This window comes from Schistocerca gregaria, chromosome X (assembly GCF_023897955.1).
Source record: "Schistocerca gregaria isolate iqSchGreg1 chromosome X, iqSchGreg1.2, whole genome shotgun sequence".
In the NCBI taxonomy this organism is placed as follows: Eukaryota; Metazoa; Arthropoda; class Insecta; order Orthoptera; family Acrididae; genus Schistocerca; species Schistocerca gregaria.
This window is the reverse complement of record NC_064931.1, coordinates 255,273,704-255,290,922: the sequence shown is the minus strand read 5'-3', so window position 1 is coordinate 255,290,922 and position 17,219 is coordinate 255,273,704. Positions and strand designations below refer to the sequence as shown.

General features: G+C 40.0%; 1 protein-coding gene across 1 annotated transcript in view; it reads left to right on the top strand.

Annotated features, from left to right (window-relative positions):
• LOC126299349 (uncharacterized) overlaps window positions 1-17,219 on the top strand; it is a 353,572-nt gene that overhangs the window by 269,738 nt on the left and 66,615 nt on the right. The window lies entirely within an intron of this gene.

Sequence of the window (17,219 nt, the reverse complement as noted above, 5' to 3'; positions counted from 1 at the left end):
TCACTCAAAGGGGATGAAGCAAAAAATTCACCAAGCACTTTCAATGCTTCACCGCAGACTAATTGCTCTGAATAATACCCAATACCCTCCTACAACACACTACAGAGTCCCAACAAAACCACAGGTAAGGCAATTGTCCACACCATACTGTGCATGACAAGGCACCCTACAGATTATGGTGTGTACGTTCTACCATCCCATCGCTACAGGGATGGTTGCTTGTAGTTTTCAGGTGTTTTGCAATTTGTCATGCATAGCAGTTCATTAAATAATTGGGAATCAAATTGACGGCCTCTGTCAGATGTAATTGCTGTAGGAATACCGAACCGAGTAAACCATGTGGAGATGATAGCTCGAGGAATGGTGGAGGCGTAAATAGTAGACACTGGGCACACCTGTGGCCACCTCGTAACCCTGTCAGTTAAGGTGACAACATAATGAAAGAAAGGAAGGGGTCCTTTGGCGTCACCATGAATGTGGGCAAAACGACCTGTAGGGTACACGGAAGAGGCCGTGTGGCGACCAATTTTGTTTTTCTGGCATGGTATGCAATTACCTGTCCAGCGCTGGCAATCTCTCGACTTTCCCAGCCACACCACTGTGGAGGCCACAAACTTAGCAAAAACGATAACATCAGAATGCGATAAGGCGCGCAAAACATCAACGATGGTGCATCGCCAAAGTAGTGGAATAAACTGCCACAAAACATTCTGAGACATGTCACACCATAAACGGGACTGGGAACGCTGTACTGGCACACATTCAATTTTTCAGACTAGTGGATGCAGGATCGAGCTGACACTGTTATAAAAATGCATCAGAATCTTTGTCTTCTGCGATACCTGTCCAATCGCCACACATCAAAGATGCACAGCTGCGTGATAAGCAATCCACAGCAGTGTTGTGAGACCCAGAGACGTGGTTGAAATCAGTAGAGTATTGGTCAATAAATTCCGCATAACAGATTTGACGTTGGGAGTTCAATTCAGACACCCACTGAAAAAATGAAGTTAAGTATTTGTGGTCTGCGTAAATTCTGAATTCCATTCCTTCAAGGTACTGTCAAAAATGTTTGATAGAGTGATGTAAAGCAAGAAGCTCTCTGTGAAACGCGTTCCAGTTTTTTACGGTGTATATCGAACTTTTGAAAAGAAAGCCAGTGGCTGCCACACTCTTGGTACTAATTACTGGAGTACAGCACCCACAGCTGACTGGCTGACATCAACAAAAAGAGCCGTCTGTTCATTGGGAACGAGGTGAACCAATAAGACAGCCTTCACTAAAGACAGTTTCATGGACATGAAAGCCTCCTCAGCCAGACATGTTCAGGGGACTTTTAACACTGGAAGTGTGTTTGCTATTTAGCAGATCATTGATAGGATCTATAATATCTGCAAACTTTGGCAGGTCTCACCGGTGATAGCTGTCCGTACATGCACACCTGCGTAACTCTTTGAATGTGATGGGAAGGGGCATTTGCAAAATATCTAAGGAGTAGGAGAAACACCATTTCTTGATACTAGGTAACGCAAGAATTGAGCTTTGTCTTAGCACATAAACACTTGTCCTCGTTAAGTTTGACACGGTATGCGTCAAGACGAGAGGAAACAGCGTTCAAATGGTAACTATGGTCACTCATATTACCACAAAGAACGAACACGTCGTCAAAATAGCGAAAATGTGGCTTAAATCATGTGAAATCTCGTCCATAAAACGCTGCCACGTCTGAGCGATATTACGAAGCCCAAAAGGCATGATGTTGTGTTGAAATAACCCGAAAGCCGTCTGATGGCAGTTTCGTGTTTGTCTGTCTCTGCCACTGGAAATTGTGCAAAGGCCTTAGCGCAGTATGACGCTGAACACAGCGGCACCTATCAAACTGCTCGAGAAATCCAATACTTTCGGTACCGGGTACCAGTGTGGTATAGTGCGGGAGTTCAGTCCCCTACAGTCATTACACAAATACCAAGACTTATCTTTTTTGAGAACCATTTGTAAGGGGGCGGCCCATGCACTGTTAGAGCGAGACGCTGTCCCGTCTGTAGCATTGCTTCGAAAGCGGCTTTAGCCGCCCTTAACTTCTCCGGAGGTAGTCGGCGATGTGGAAAGCGACAGGCTGTCCCGGTGTAGTATGAATGTGGTGGACAGCAGAATGTTATTGCTAGCTCTGTGCCCATACCGGGTCCATAATCACAGGGAATTTTTGAAGCAACTGCTATGCAATGTCATTGGCCGGTTGGGCAGCGTCAGTGGGCGCCGTCGTTAAACCTCATATATCAGCCTTAGCCGCATAAAGAGCCTTCTCCATGCTGGCGATGTGATGCTTGAGTATATACTTGCTGCCGGTTAGGCCTCTTACAGATTCTTGTTCTGTGATGAGAAGTAATCTCCTTCTGTAGTGAGGAGCACTGCTATTCAAGTGAAGCCCACTCCATATAGTCATGCAGAAGGTGTCACATAGTCTTGTTGCGTGACGCTGTGACAACAGTGTCGTCTATTGTCCGTTGAGATCTATTTGTTCCGGCGGGCATTCAACTTCCACGCAACGTGGTGCCAGATACTAGTTTCGTAATCCGTGGACAGATGACAATTTACGTACGTATTTATATATTTAAAAAATGAAAAACAGTTTTGGCAAAAGTACCAGGAAAACTGGGGAACTTTTCCAACTGTGTTAAAATCATTGAAAACAATTTAAACATCAGCGTTAAACACTTTAATGCAACGATAGTTACAGAGAAAGTGATAGAGGGAGGTACACACAAAATAAAAATCTACAAAGTTAAAAGTTGAAAGAATAGTTTAACATTCTTAACAAAAAAGAAAAACTTGCCTTGGTTTTGATTGTAAGGATTATTAATTATGTATACAGTGTCTTTTACATTCAGTAATTTCTCATTTGGCACATCTGGGAAATAACGTTCCCCTTGCCCGTTGTACGAAGATACAACACTTGACCTCCTTGTCTCCATAGTATGAAATAAGGTTAGCAACAACACGCTTGAAACTTTATTTGTCAGGAATTTTACTATAACAAACATTCCAAGTTTTGGTTTTGTAAGACCCTGTGCAATGCTGGCATTAATTTCGTTATGTTCACGAATGGATGAATTACTGTTCTCTTCACAGAAAAAAGCGATATCAAGAGGATCAACTAATTCCCGACTATCTAGTTCTTCCATAGGATCTGCATCTTTTTTGGGTTTAGAGTCAGATGTGTCATGTAAAGAAAAAGAACAGTGAGATTCATCGCTGCTGTGATGACTATTCGTCTGAGCATCCTTCCTTCTACCAGTCGCCTCAGTCTGTTTCGTTACAGAGGTACTCGGAAGAGACTGGTGGTTCATGAAGTGTGCTTCGTTAACAGCTTCTCCTGGTGCTACATCAATTCTCTTCGTTTTCCACTTCAGTGGACTATGATTATTACTTCTGTGACAGACTTGAAGGTAATTCATGAATGACTCACTAATTCTTGTAGGTGTGACAATACCATCAGCTCTCTCTGCATCTTGAACCCTGATATGATGTTCGATTTCACTTTCTCTCCTTCATCCAAATCAATGAGAAGTCCTGCCAACCGTTTGAGAAATGCACTTTTCTCGAGCATCTTGGAACTAGATGAGTTTTTCATCGTACAAAATGTCAGTATGGCTCTGCATTTCCTTTTACAGGGAACAAAGACTGACACATCTAGATTCTAGAGGGTTACACAGATAAGTGGATGCTGGGGGCGAGAACACAAAGCGAATGTAATGAGTTCTGCATGCCTTGATAACTCTTACATTCCCCTAGTAAACATTTGGGGCCAGATAGGTTTCCTGCCCACGGCGGAAGGACATGGAAAAACCGCTTTTCAAAATGCAGAGCATTAAATCATCCACTTGCTATACTGCCATATTTTGTTCCTTTCGGTCCTCCTAAAATCCATGTGTCCCATAACTGCTTTGAATGATAAATCCCGATAGGAGGAAGTTTATTTTGTTTTGAACTCTGCTCCGAGGAATATTGAATTCTTTTGCTGGTTTTCCACTGCTCATTTGCTTGTTAATCACTCCTGAGACAGCTATCTGTAGCGTAGAGTCATTATAATTTTGGTACCTGCGTGCTCCCAATTTGGGTCTAATGAGTCTTGACATTTAACGACTTGTACAGAGCTGCAGAAATTATTGATTGAAAAAAAAAGGGTGAAAGAGGTAAGGGAAAGGCAAAATTAGAGGTTGGAAAAGTTTTAGCGCGCTTCCTGGTGCAACATTGTTCTCGCCATAGGTGCATTTCACCCTTACTCCATTGGCTTTCTTGTACACCACCATCATACGTAATACTTGAGCATATTTTTCAATACCTTTTAGTTAATAACTGCCTAGTTTTGTAGTTTTTCAGAATATTAGGTTCACTAAACCTGCTGTACTTTGGAATTCTCTGTCTCCAGTCTTTACTGCATTTTAGTTAAACACATAGATTGGGTACATTGCGATATGCAGTTTCCTATCTTACACTGTAAGTGCTATGTATATGACTATAGCAGCAATATTTAATCAAATTATCAATAGCATCTCCTTTCTCTCCCTTCTCTTTAAGCTTCAAGAACTGTTTAAGAGATTCTGTGACAGGTATAAATGTGTCTCTGATCCCTTTCGAAATGCCCTAACTGAACTTTCTCTCAAATAGCCATACGTGCTCCAATGACTTTATGTATTGTTGACATGTTGTTACATACTAAACATACTTTGGAATGGTATACAACTTACATACACTCCCCTTTACCTTATTTTCAATTAAATCAAGCTGCACAGTTACCTTACTTGTCGTCTTTCCAGTTATGTCAACCATTGCAGTTAATTCCCTGATTAATTTCAGAATGGTGTGACAATAGGTATTTAAGTCTTTGATACTTTTGTTGAGTTCTTCTAATATAGTAGTATCACTTAATTTTTGCGTCAACATACAGCCGAAATTTCTGCTTACCCCTCTCATATTGATTTTGGGCAGATGATCTTGCAAACTTATCAGTACTGTAGAGTATAATGACATAATTACTATCCTGTTTCACTATGCACACACACACACACACACACTTCTTTTAGAAACATCCTGAAAGCTCTGACAGTATTTTGTTTTATTGATTACTACAAAGCTGTGCTGTGAATGATCCCAGCAATCACTACATAAAAATCTTTGAAAGTCATGTCAGTTCAATCAAGTGTCTGGTAAATGTGTTTTAATTTCATATTATCCTTTTTGTGGGCAATGAAACGGTTTGCATTACCTATTTTTAGATGCAGCCTGCATTGCTGCGAAAGGTGAATATACACTGTACTAGTGCCGACATTGTGCATGCTCTGTTGCCTGTGTCTATGTGCCTGTGGTTCTGTCAGTGTGATCATGTGATGTATCTGACCCTAGGAATGTGTCAATAAAGTTTCCCCTTCCTGGGACAATGAATTCATCGTGTTCTTATTTCAATTTCCAGGAGTGTATAGATTGAATAACATCGGGGAGAGGCTACAACCCTGTCGCACTCCCTTCCCAACCACTGCTTCCCTATCATGCCCCTCGACTCTTATAACTGCCATCTGGTTGCTAGACAAATTGTAAATAGCCTTTCGCTCCCTCTATTTTACCCCTGCCACCTTCAGAATTTGAAAGAAAGTATTCCAGTCAACATTGTCAAAAGCTTTCTCTAAGTCTACAAATGCTAGAAACGTAGGTTTGCCTTTCCTTAATCTAGCTTCTAAGATAAGTCATTGGGTCAGTATTGCCTCATGTGTTCCAATATTGCTACGGAATCCAAACTGATCTTCTCCTAGGCTGGCTTTTACTAGCTTTTCTATTCGTCTGTAAAGAATTCGTGTTAGTATTTTGCAGTCTTGGCATATTAAACTGATAGTTCGGTAATTTTCACATCTGTCAACACCTGCTTTCTTTGGGATTGGAATTATTATATTCTTCTTGAAATCTGAGGGTACTTCGCCTGTCTCATACATCTTACTCACCAGATGGTAGAGTTTTGTCAGGACGGGCTCTCCCAAGGCTGTTAGTAGTTCCAATGGAATGTTGTCTACTCCCGGCGCCTTGTTTCGACTCAGGTCTTTCAGTGCTCTGTCAAACTCTTCACGCAGTATCGTATCTCCCATTTCATCTTCATCTACATCCTCTTCCGTTTCCATAATATTGTCCTCAAGTATATCGCCCTTGTATAGACCCTCTATATACTTCTTCACCTTTCTGCTTCCCCTCCTTTGCTTAGAACTGGGTTTCCATCTGACCTCTTAATATTCATACAAGTGGTTCTCTTTTCTCCAAAGGTCTCTTTAATTTTCCTGTAGGCAGTATCCATCTCACCCCTGCTGAGATAAGCCTCTACATCCTTACATTTGTCCTCTAGCCATCCCTGCTTAGCCATTTTGCACTTCCTGTCGATCTCATTTTTGAGACGTTTGTATTCCTTTTTGCCTGCTTCATTTACTGCATTTTTATATTTTCTCCTTTCATCAATTAAATTCAATATTTCTTTTGTTACCCAAGGATTTCTACTAGCCCTCGTCTTTTTACCTACTTGATCCTCTGCTGCCTTAACTACTTCATCTCTCAAAGCTACCCATTCTTCTTCTGCTGTATTTCTTTCCCCCATTCTTGTGAATTGTCCCCTTATGCTCTCCCTGAAACTCTGTACATCCTTATGTTCAGTGTTTACTTTTAACGTTTTTACGTATAATGTTTATGTTTAATGTGTCTATGATCAATATTTATGTTTAATGTTCTTATGTCTGACATTTCAATATCTATAAAATTCTGATCTTTTCTCTGTATTTTCCATTATCCATTTTTCTTGTCATATATATTTGTTTTAAAACCAAATTTATCATTATTCCAACATTTACTACACAATTCTTTAAAATAGTCAAATTTTAACTCACCTCCAACAAATTCATGATAAATATGACTTAAATTTTATCGTCTTGGCTGAAAATATTTTAAAAATTTTGATTACTTCTAACTCATTGCTTTGGTATTTTTTAATAAATTTGATTCAAGTAAAAACAATCTATTCCTTTACGTCTGCCTCTAGGAAAATATTCTCCAACTATATCTTGATTTTCAAGAATGAAGTCTGTAAAAACTTCCACTGAATTTCCTTCACATTCATTGACATGCGACAATACTGAGCCTTCTTGTATAGGATTCAGAGATTGCAGTGAAAGTTCCTGTAAGTTGATCCATGACATTTTGTAGAATCTCTAAACGTAAGGCTGCCAACTCAGTCTCTGGTCGAGTACTTGCAATATGGCAAAATTTTTGTATGTTAAATTCTGGAAGGTCTGTTCTTGCATGTGAGTCGATTGCGTTCCGTTAAATTTTTTTCGTTCGTGAGAAGTCATTAGCATTGATCTTGTGATCACAAAGTATCCCTGTAGAGGTTGTTTGAGCATTTCGAGTAAAGATGGCTGCAATGGCTATTGAGTTGCCATACAGCCTGCGCCACTCTGTACAGTTACTTATTTACCACAATAACGCGGATTTTCAAAAATCACTACTGGGTTGAATTCACGATCAGAGAGCATTCCAGCGCTAACACGTTTACACCCACTTGAATTCATGGCGAAAGGTGGATTGGTAGTTACCCCTGCTGTTACCACACTGATCGTGCATTGCAAACTGAAATCATTACTTATAGACAGTATATCACGCCGCAATACACGAAGTAAGTGTGTGATCGATGTATTGCAGCTGTATTTGAGGGTCACGAACCTAATGTTAGAATCTCTGCCAGGATAGTAGATTGTGTGTGTGTCTGGAATGAATATGTTACCACAAATCTCTGTAGAATCAACAGCTAAATCAGTTGCGGTACACCGATCTTATGACTTAAATCCTTTTTTATGTGGATAAATTAGTGAACTAAATAGTGAATAGCAGACTGTAGGGTGAAAATATATGCCAGTAGTAAGCAGGTTCAGACAAACATCCTCTGTCTAGACACCTAACTATAAATAGGGTGAAAGCCAAGCTGAGAAATTATGACACATCAGAGTTTCCAGTCACAGGAATGCTTGTCAGGTTACTTACACACTAATAGCAGTATGGTATTGAACTTGACAGCTACTCACAGCCAGATATGACAGCCATTGCTGCGACAGGAGTGATGTCACATTACATCTAGCACACTGGATGGCTTTATGTGGCATTTGCAACTGACCAGTGTGTGTGGCTGGCAGTGTGTCAGTGATTGGGGTTGGGGAGGCTCTTACTGTAATGTCATACACTGTGTTAGCAGCAGACTTTTTTCAGCTTGCCTGTGGTTGGCTGGGAAGCCCACTGTTGTGGCAGTGCAGTGGTAATGCCATGGCAGTGTCAGTGATGATGACACAAACTAGTCATTCAGCTATGATTTCCCAACTGGAGCTCCCAGTGGCCAGTGATGGCTGTGGCCTGGCCAGTGTTTGGTGGTGGGGGCAGTCCCAAACTCCAAGTGATGCCAATACTCACAGCATCCACAACCTGGTTGTTGACACTGTGGCCTGGCACCAGTCAGTTATCATGGGGCAGTGAAGCCTATGATGTAGAGACAGAAGCCCTCTCCCTTCCCACACCAGTATTTGTTTAAATAAAAACCCATCCAAACTTAGAGCATGCAGTGATCATACAAGTGTGGATGAATAGTAGCTTGTAGTAGGACTGAGCCAGTATCTCAAGTCTGGTCCAGAATTTCTCACTGTTATAAATACAGGTCAACAAGTTTTAGCAAGTTTCTGATTCAATGGAGTCAAGGCCAGTATTACTGCTGTGGGACAGAATTCTGCACTGTTATAAATAACCTGACAGGTCTGAACTGGATTGTGGCATCATAAAATGGTGACAGTATGTCTCATGTTGCCCTCTTGTATTCCAGATCAAACATCTTGCATTCTGATGTCCTAGTTAGGCAGTGCTCACATTCCAAGTCTCAGACTGACTTTGATGTCATAGAGGCATGGCTAGTATGTCAGCATCACAATGCATAATTTTCAGTTTTACATTTCCCACTTTGAATTTCTTGCCATTTTATACTTAGGACAATAACAACCCTACTTCCATAGGAAACACACCAGCGCAGTTGGGCTACCTATTGAATTTCATACGAAAATTTTCAATTTCCTATCAAAATTTGAATTCCCTCTATTTTATGAATAGTGCAATTGGCCTTTGCCAAATGAGGGAAGTGGGGAGGGATGGGCAAAACTCATGACTCATTCATTACATCATCGACTATATCATCAGTAACACACTCTGCACCAAAAACAGCATTATTATACTACTTGCAGAGTCATCTGATCCCATATAGAGCACTTGCAGAAACCTACCAAGGAATTATCGAATCCATGCAGCTATATCCCATTTCAGGGAAGGACCAACATGATATTAAGCAGGTGGTCATAATGTTTATAATTCATTTTCTTGTGAATCGGGTGGAGAAATGTAGGGTCCCCCTGAATAGGTCAGGCGTGCACTACACGCCGGAAGCGGCTACGAGGGTAGCGGAGTACGTGTGGAGTGCACATGGGGTTTTTTTAGGTTAGAGAATTCCCTCCCTAGGCCCGACAAGACGCCTCCTGAGACGCGGCAAGGCAGGAGTAGGCAAAATGCAACAAGGAATAACAATATTAATGTGCTAATAGTAAACTGCAGGAGCGTCTATAGAAAGGTCCCAGAACTGCTCTCATTAATAAACGGTCACAACGCCCATATAGTACTAGGAACAGAAAGTTGGCTGAAACCAGACGTAAACAGTAATGAAATCCTAAACTCTGATTGGAATGTATACCGCAGAGATAGGCTGGACAGTGAAGGGGGAGGCGTGTTTATAGCGATAAGAAGTGCAATAGTATCGAAGGAAATTGACGGAGATTCGAATTGTGAAATGATTTGGGTGAAGGTCACGGTTAAAGCAGGCTCAGACATGCTAATTGGATGTCTCTATAGGCCCCCGGGCTCAGCAGCTGTTGTGGCTCAGCACCTGAAGAATAATTTGGAAAATACTTCGAGTAGATTTCCCCACCATGTTATAGTTCTGGGTGGAGATTTTAATTTGCCGGATATAGACTGGGAGACTCAAACGTTCATAACGGGTGGCAGGGACAAAGAATCCAGTGAAATATTTTTAAGTGCTTTATCTGAAAACTACCTTGAGCAGTTAAACAGAAAACCGACTCGTGGCGATAATATATTAGACCTTCTGGTGACAAACAGACCCGAACTATTTGAATCAGTTAATGCAGAACAGGGAATCAGCGACCATAAAGCGGTTACTGCGTCGATGATTTCAGCCGTAAATAGAAATATTAAAAAAGGTAGGAAGATTTTTCTGTTTAGCAAAAGTGACAAAAAGCAGATTACAGAGTACCTGACGGCTCAACACAAAAGTTTTGTCTCAAGTGCAGATAGTGTTGAGGATCAGTGGACAAAGTTCAAAACCATGGTACAATATGCGTTAGATGAGTATGTGCCAAGCAAGATCGTAAGAGATGGAAAAGAGCCACCGTGGTACAACAACCGAGTTAGAAAACTGCTGCGGAAGCAAAGGGAACTTCACAGCAAACATAAACATAGCCAAAGCCTTGCAGACAAACAAAAATTACGCGAAGCGAAATGTAGTGTGAGGAGGGCTATGCGAGAGGCTTTCAATGAATTCGAAAGTAAAGTTCTATGTACTGACTTGGCAGAAAATCCTAAGAAATTTTGGTCCTATGTCAAAGCGGTAGGTGGATCAAAACAAAATGTCCAGACACTCTGTGACCAAAATGGTACTGAAACAGAGGATGACAGACTAAAGGCCGAATTACTAAATGTCTTCTTCCAAAGCTGTTTCACAGAGGAAGACTGCACTGTGCTTCCTTCTCTAGATTGTCGCACAGTTGACAAAATGGTAGATACCGAAGTAGACGACAGAGGGATAGAGAAACAATTAAAATCGCTCAAAAGAGGAAAGGCCGCTGGTCCTGATGGGATACCAGTTCGATTTTACACAGAGTACGCGAAGGAACTTGCCCCCCTTCTTGCAGCGGTGTACCGTAGGTCTCTAGAAGAGCGAAGCGTTCCAAAGGATTGGAAAAGGGCACAGGTCATCCCCGTTCTCAAGAAGGGACGTCGAACAGATGTGCAGAACTATAGACCTATATCTCTAACGTCGATCAGTTGTAGAATTTTGGAACACGTATTATGTTCGAGTATAATGTCTTTTCTGGAGACTAGAAATCTACTCTGTAGGAATCAGCATGGGTTTCGAAAAAGACGATCGTGTGAAACCCAGCTCGCGCTATTCGTCCACGAGACTCAGAGGGCCTTAGACACGGGTTCACAGGTAGATGCCGTGTTTCTTGACTTCCGCAAGGCGTTTGACACAGTTCCCCACAGTCGTTTAATGAACAAAGTAAGAGCATACGGACTATCAGATCAATTGTGTGATTGGATTGAGGAGTTCCTAGATAACAGAACGCAGCACGTCATTCTCAATGGAGAGAAGTCTTCCGAAGTAAGAGTGATTTCAGGTGTGCCGCAGGGGAGTGTCATAGGACCGTTGCTATTCACAATATACATAAATGACCTAGTGGATGACATCGGAAGTTCACTGAGGCTTTTTGCAGATGATGCTGTGGTGTATCGAGAGGTTGCAACAATGGAAAATTGTACTGAAATGCAGGAGGATCTGCAGCGAATTGACGCATGGTGCACGGAATGGCAATTGAATCTCAATGTAGCGAAGTGTAATGTGATGCGAATACATAGAAAGATAGGTCCCTTATCATTTAGCTCCCTCCTACGTATATCTCGCGAAGAGACCATGAGGATAAAATCAGAGAGATTAGAGCCCACACAGAAGCATACCGACAATCCTTCTTTCCACGTACAATACGAGACTGGAATAGAAGGGAGAACCGATAGAGGTACTCAGGGTACCCTCCGCCACACACCGTCAGGTGGCTTGCGGAGTACGGATGTAGATGTAGATGTAGATGTAGAATGTAGTTCATCTCCATACACAAATAAAACTGAATACTAGGACTAAAAATATTCGTCCTTACACATTTTTAATCCTTCTCATTGCTAATACTATTTCACTGTTAACTGCTGCCTCATCTCAATAGATACTTTTTCCACCCATCTCATTTATCATTTCCTCATGTTGTCACCTCCTGACATGTTAAGAATATTGCAGCTATGGAGCAGTCATCAAGTTTTAGCCACTGACAATATCAAGGCATCAACTATACTGGTTCTTCATGGTGCCCTTTGTAAAATGGCTGGCTTCATATCAACAGGGTGCTGCTGTCACTATGCACAATGAATTTGCACTATGATACATTGCCAACAATACGTGATCCTACAAGTAGCAAAAGCCTATTAAAAATCAGGATTCAACTCTGAATAGCAACTGCAATAATGACAATTAACATATAAGTCTGAGAATGAAACTGTTTACTGCAGCTTCCTGAATCACAGTGCTATAGTCACAGCTATGTTAGTCTCACGGACTGCTTGATGAACATTTTCGTACTTTCCATCCTATCGGCTATACCTTCACTTCACCTATGTGATCAAATGCACTTTAAGTTTATTGTGTGGTTGCCATATCTATGAATGCAGCCCTAGAAAGCATCCACGCTCCTGTCTCCAGCTGTCATGGAGACCAAAAATTTCCCACTATGATGAGTGGTTTTTGTTTTCTCTTCCACATCAATGGGCTGATGATCTCAATCTCCAAAGTTTACCCAGTGCTATTCTTGGCTGTTCCTTAGGTCATAGCACTTGTTCAGTGTCTATCACTAGTAGTAAATGCAATGCAAATGGAAATGGGTAAACATTCCTTTACTAAAAGCATTTTTCAAATGTAAGGGTGGTGTGAAGTCCACACGCTTTTCTTGCCATCCTCAAATTAGAAGTGGTAAGCTGAACCCTCCTGAAATTTAAAAAACTAACTCGATCTTTCAGTGATGAGAAAGTGGGGAGAGATGGGCAAAACCCATGACTCTTCAAGAAAGGAAGGAAATTAGGATTTGACCTCCTGTTGACAATAATGTCGATAGAAAAAAGGTGTAAGCATAAGTATGGAACTGAAGGAAATTGACTGCGTATTTATAAAAAGACTCATCATGGTATTAGTCTTAAATGATCCATGGAAAACTTAAATGCAGATGGCTACACATGTACTTTAGTTGCACTCTTCCTGAACGTTAGCCTTGTAACACATTTCTCTGTTGCGTGTAGTAACAGAACTGGTCATCCAAAAGCATGTTAACTTTTTAAAAAATTATGATTTAAATTTAGCCATCCTATGTTATTTACATATCACAGCACACAAGCTTTCTCATAATTTGAATATGGGAACTAAAAAAAACACATATGCCCGAAGTAAGCATGGGATTCAGACATGAACATCTTGCAGATATCTCTTTCAGCCTAACTGTACATGTTTTCTTTGATGAAATTTGATATTAGTAATCCATTGCTGTTTGAGAAGAATAGAGATATTCCCAAATATAGTGCTGGTCACCACTTCCACTGAATCTAACTTTTAAGACAGAAAGGGGTGAAATACACAGCTACTATTATCATACTCTTTTTATAATCTGCTCATGGAAAAAGAATCTTACAGACAGTAGAAGTGTTTTCAAATGTAGATTCAAGTTGTTTCTCCTTAACAACTCTTATACCACTGAGGAGTTCTTGAACAGTAAATACTCACAAATCTTTAAATGGCCAGCATGTTGACATATAACTATATTTTAATTATCTCTACAATATTTTGTTCTATTGACATGTTCCACATCATAATGTTTTTTGTGAATATAATCTATAGAACTGAGAAGAATTCTATTTGATATTTGAACCTTTGTAGTGATTACACGGTCTGGATCTACTGGGGCTGAGCAAATGAATGTGAACAACCTAGTGTAAATGCCCCACGTTTGAAGCTTCCATCCTCACTCACCTGTAACCTATTGACTTATGCCTGTTATTTTCCTCTTTTGCTGTAACATTTTTTGAATTGTGTGTTGATGATCTACTCATCATGAAAGCTGTTGTAGTTTTTCAATGAACTCAGATTCTTACTGTGTAGTTCTTTGTGCATCCATGACAACAATCAAAATTCTACCATGTGAATGTCGTGTATAAAGTTCCTGGGAAGACTTTGTTAATCATAATGGAATGATAAGTAAATATACTGATGGAGATAGGAGAATATCAAAAAGAATGCTTATCTCTCTGAAGACCACTATCGCGAATAGTTATGCTCAGCTTTATACATGTCCAGAGAACCCGACATCTATGCACTATGCACTGAGAACTGCATAAGCAAAATGTACATGAAGCTCCCACTGAGAGACATCTTGCAAACTAGGCAAACAGAAGGAAAGATGCTTCAGTGATGGAAAGGCAATACAACCTGAATGACTGACAAAACCATGTTGTGTGGTTCACTGAGTCTACTTCATTCCATTTCCTAATGGAGAAGTTTGTGTCTTGAGAACACCAGGATACATGTACAATCAAGACTGTCTTATCCATCTGTGAAATATTATGGAGGTTATGCAGTGGTTTTGTCAGTAATGTTGTTGTTTTCAGTAGATTGTGCAGAGACGCAGAAAAGTAAAGTAGCTAGTAAAGTAAATGGAACTATTTTAGGTGGTGTGTATATTCAGTGACATAACCATTGCTCCAAACAAGGAGTATGACACACATATCAAGATATGTCTGTGATTCTTTTGAAGCACATGAGTTTCAAATAAATCTTTCCCTCCCTGCATAACCAAAAGCTTTGAGTAAAATTTAGCACCATTGTGCTCTCTACTGGAAAATGTAGTTAACAGTCCATTACCATTCGCCATTATCTGGTACAAACTGAACTGAGGGAAGTTCAGACTGATTTTCAGAAAAATTTTGGAACATGTGGAAACTTACTCTATCGACAATGTCAGAAGATGTTGAAGAAAGACAAATTCATACTCATAGCATTTGGAGATTTTGAAAAAAAACTTTCAACAATATTTATTGAAATACACTCTTTGAAGCTTTGAAATGTGTAGAGATAAAATACATGCAATAAAGGCTAACTACAACTGCTACAGAAAACGGAATGCAGTTACAGCTGTCGTACATAGAAAAGGATACCAGAAGCAGTAGTTCAGAAGGTAGTGAGACAGGTGTTGTTCAATATTTATGCAGAGTAAGTAATATAGGTAACCAAGACAAAATTTGCAAAGGTATTAAAACTTTAAGGTTTGCTCATGACAGTGCAATTCTGTCAGAGTTGACAAAGGACTTGGATCAATTGACAAGAATGCAGAGTATCTTGCAAAGAAATTGCAAACCCAACATCAATAAACTTAAAACAATGATAACAGAATATAAACAAATTAAACCAGATTATGCTGAGGAAGTTAGATTAGCAAATAGACAGCAAAACAAGTATATGAGTTTTGATATTTCAAGAACAACATAACTGTTAATGGCAAAAAAAAGGAGATATGAAATGGAGACTGGCAATAGTAAGAAAACCATTTTTGAAAGTCAGGAACTTGTTAACATCAAATAAAACTGTAGGCCTAAGTGTTAGAAAGTATGTTCTGACAGTGTTTGTGTGGAGTCTAGTCTTATATGGAAATGAAACATAGGCAATAAGCAGTACAGACAAGAGGAGTGGAGAAGCTTCAAACTTGTAGCATTACAGAAGATTGCTGAAGGTTTAATTGCAGATCAATTCACTAACAATGAGGTACTGTATTGAGTTAGGGAAAAAATAAATTTATGACACGACTTTACTAAGAGATAGGATATAGGTGATAGGACACATCCTGGGGTATCAAGGAATAGTTAATTTGGTAGCAAAAGGGAGTGTGGAGGGCAAACTTGTAGAGGAGGTCCGAGGTTTGACAGTAGGAGGATGGTTCAAGTTGAGGGTTGCAGTAATTATGCAGACATAAAGATAATGGAACAGGATAGACATGCATGGAGATCTGCATGAAACCAGCCTTCAGACTGAAGATCACAACAGTAATGTCATCCCTCAGAGAGTTGCAGCAGTTTTCGTAATATGTCATTCAAAACTGTTCACATTTTATATGTTCTGTTTCCCAGGAGAATAAATGTTGTTTCATGTTTGATGAGTGTTAATACAAATTTTTCAATCCCTATAAGAATGCTCTACAGATAAACTTCTAAGTAATTCCCAGAATGATTGTTCACCTGCAGTGAAGTGTGTGCTGATTTGAAACTTTTCAGTGGATTACAACTGCACCTACATCTACACAAATACTGTGCAAGTCACCACGTTGTGTGTGGTAGGGGGTACCCTGTACCACTAATAGTAATTTCTTGTTCCACTCACAAATAGACCAAGGGAAAAACAACTGTCTATATGGCTCCATAGAAGCTGTGATTTCTTGAATCATATCTTTGTAGTTCTTAGACAAAGCATATGTTGATGGCAGTAGAATCATTCCACAATCAGCTTCAAATGAAAAATCTGTAAATTTTCTCAGTAATGTCCCTCCAAAAGAGCATTGGCTTCCCACCAGGGGTTCCCATATCAGTGCCCAAAGCAGCTCCATAACACCTCTGCGTTGTTTGAACCTACTGGTAACAAATCAAGCAGCCTGACTTGCTTCCTTTAATCTGATTTTGCACAGATCCTAATGACTTGAGCAGTATTCAGGAATAATTCAGAATAGCATCCTACCTGCTGTCTCCTATACAAATGAACTACAATTTACTAAAATTCTGTTATTAAACTTAAGCTGACCATACACTTTCTTTACCACAATCCTTGCATATTCATTCCATTACATATTTCTTTGCTATGTTATGCTCAGATATTTAAAGGGTGTGACTGTATCAAGCAAGGAACTACTAACACTGTATCCATGCATTATATGTTTGTTTTTCTTACTCATCTACGTTAATTTACATTTCTAAATTTGGAGCTACCTGCCTAAATCATCTAGTATCCTCCTGCAATTACTTAGCTTCAACACCTTCCCATACAGCTCACCATCATCAATAAACTACTGCAGATTACTGTCCACCCTATGCACTAGATTATTTACTTATTTAGAAAATAATAGTGGTCCCATCATGCTTCCCTGAGGAATGCCTGATGAAACCCTTATCTGTGATGAACACTCACAATTGAGGGAAATGTATTGGGTTCTGTTACTTAAGAAGTCTTTGAGCCTCTCACATGT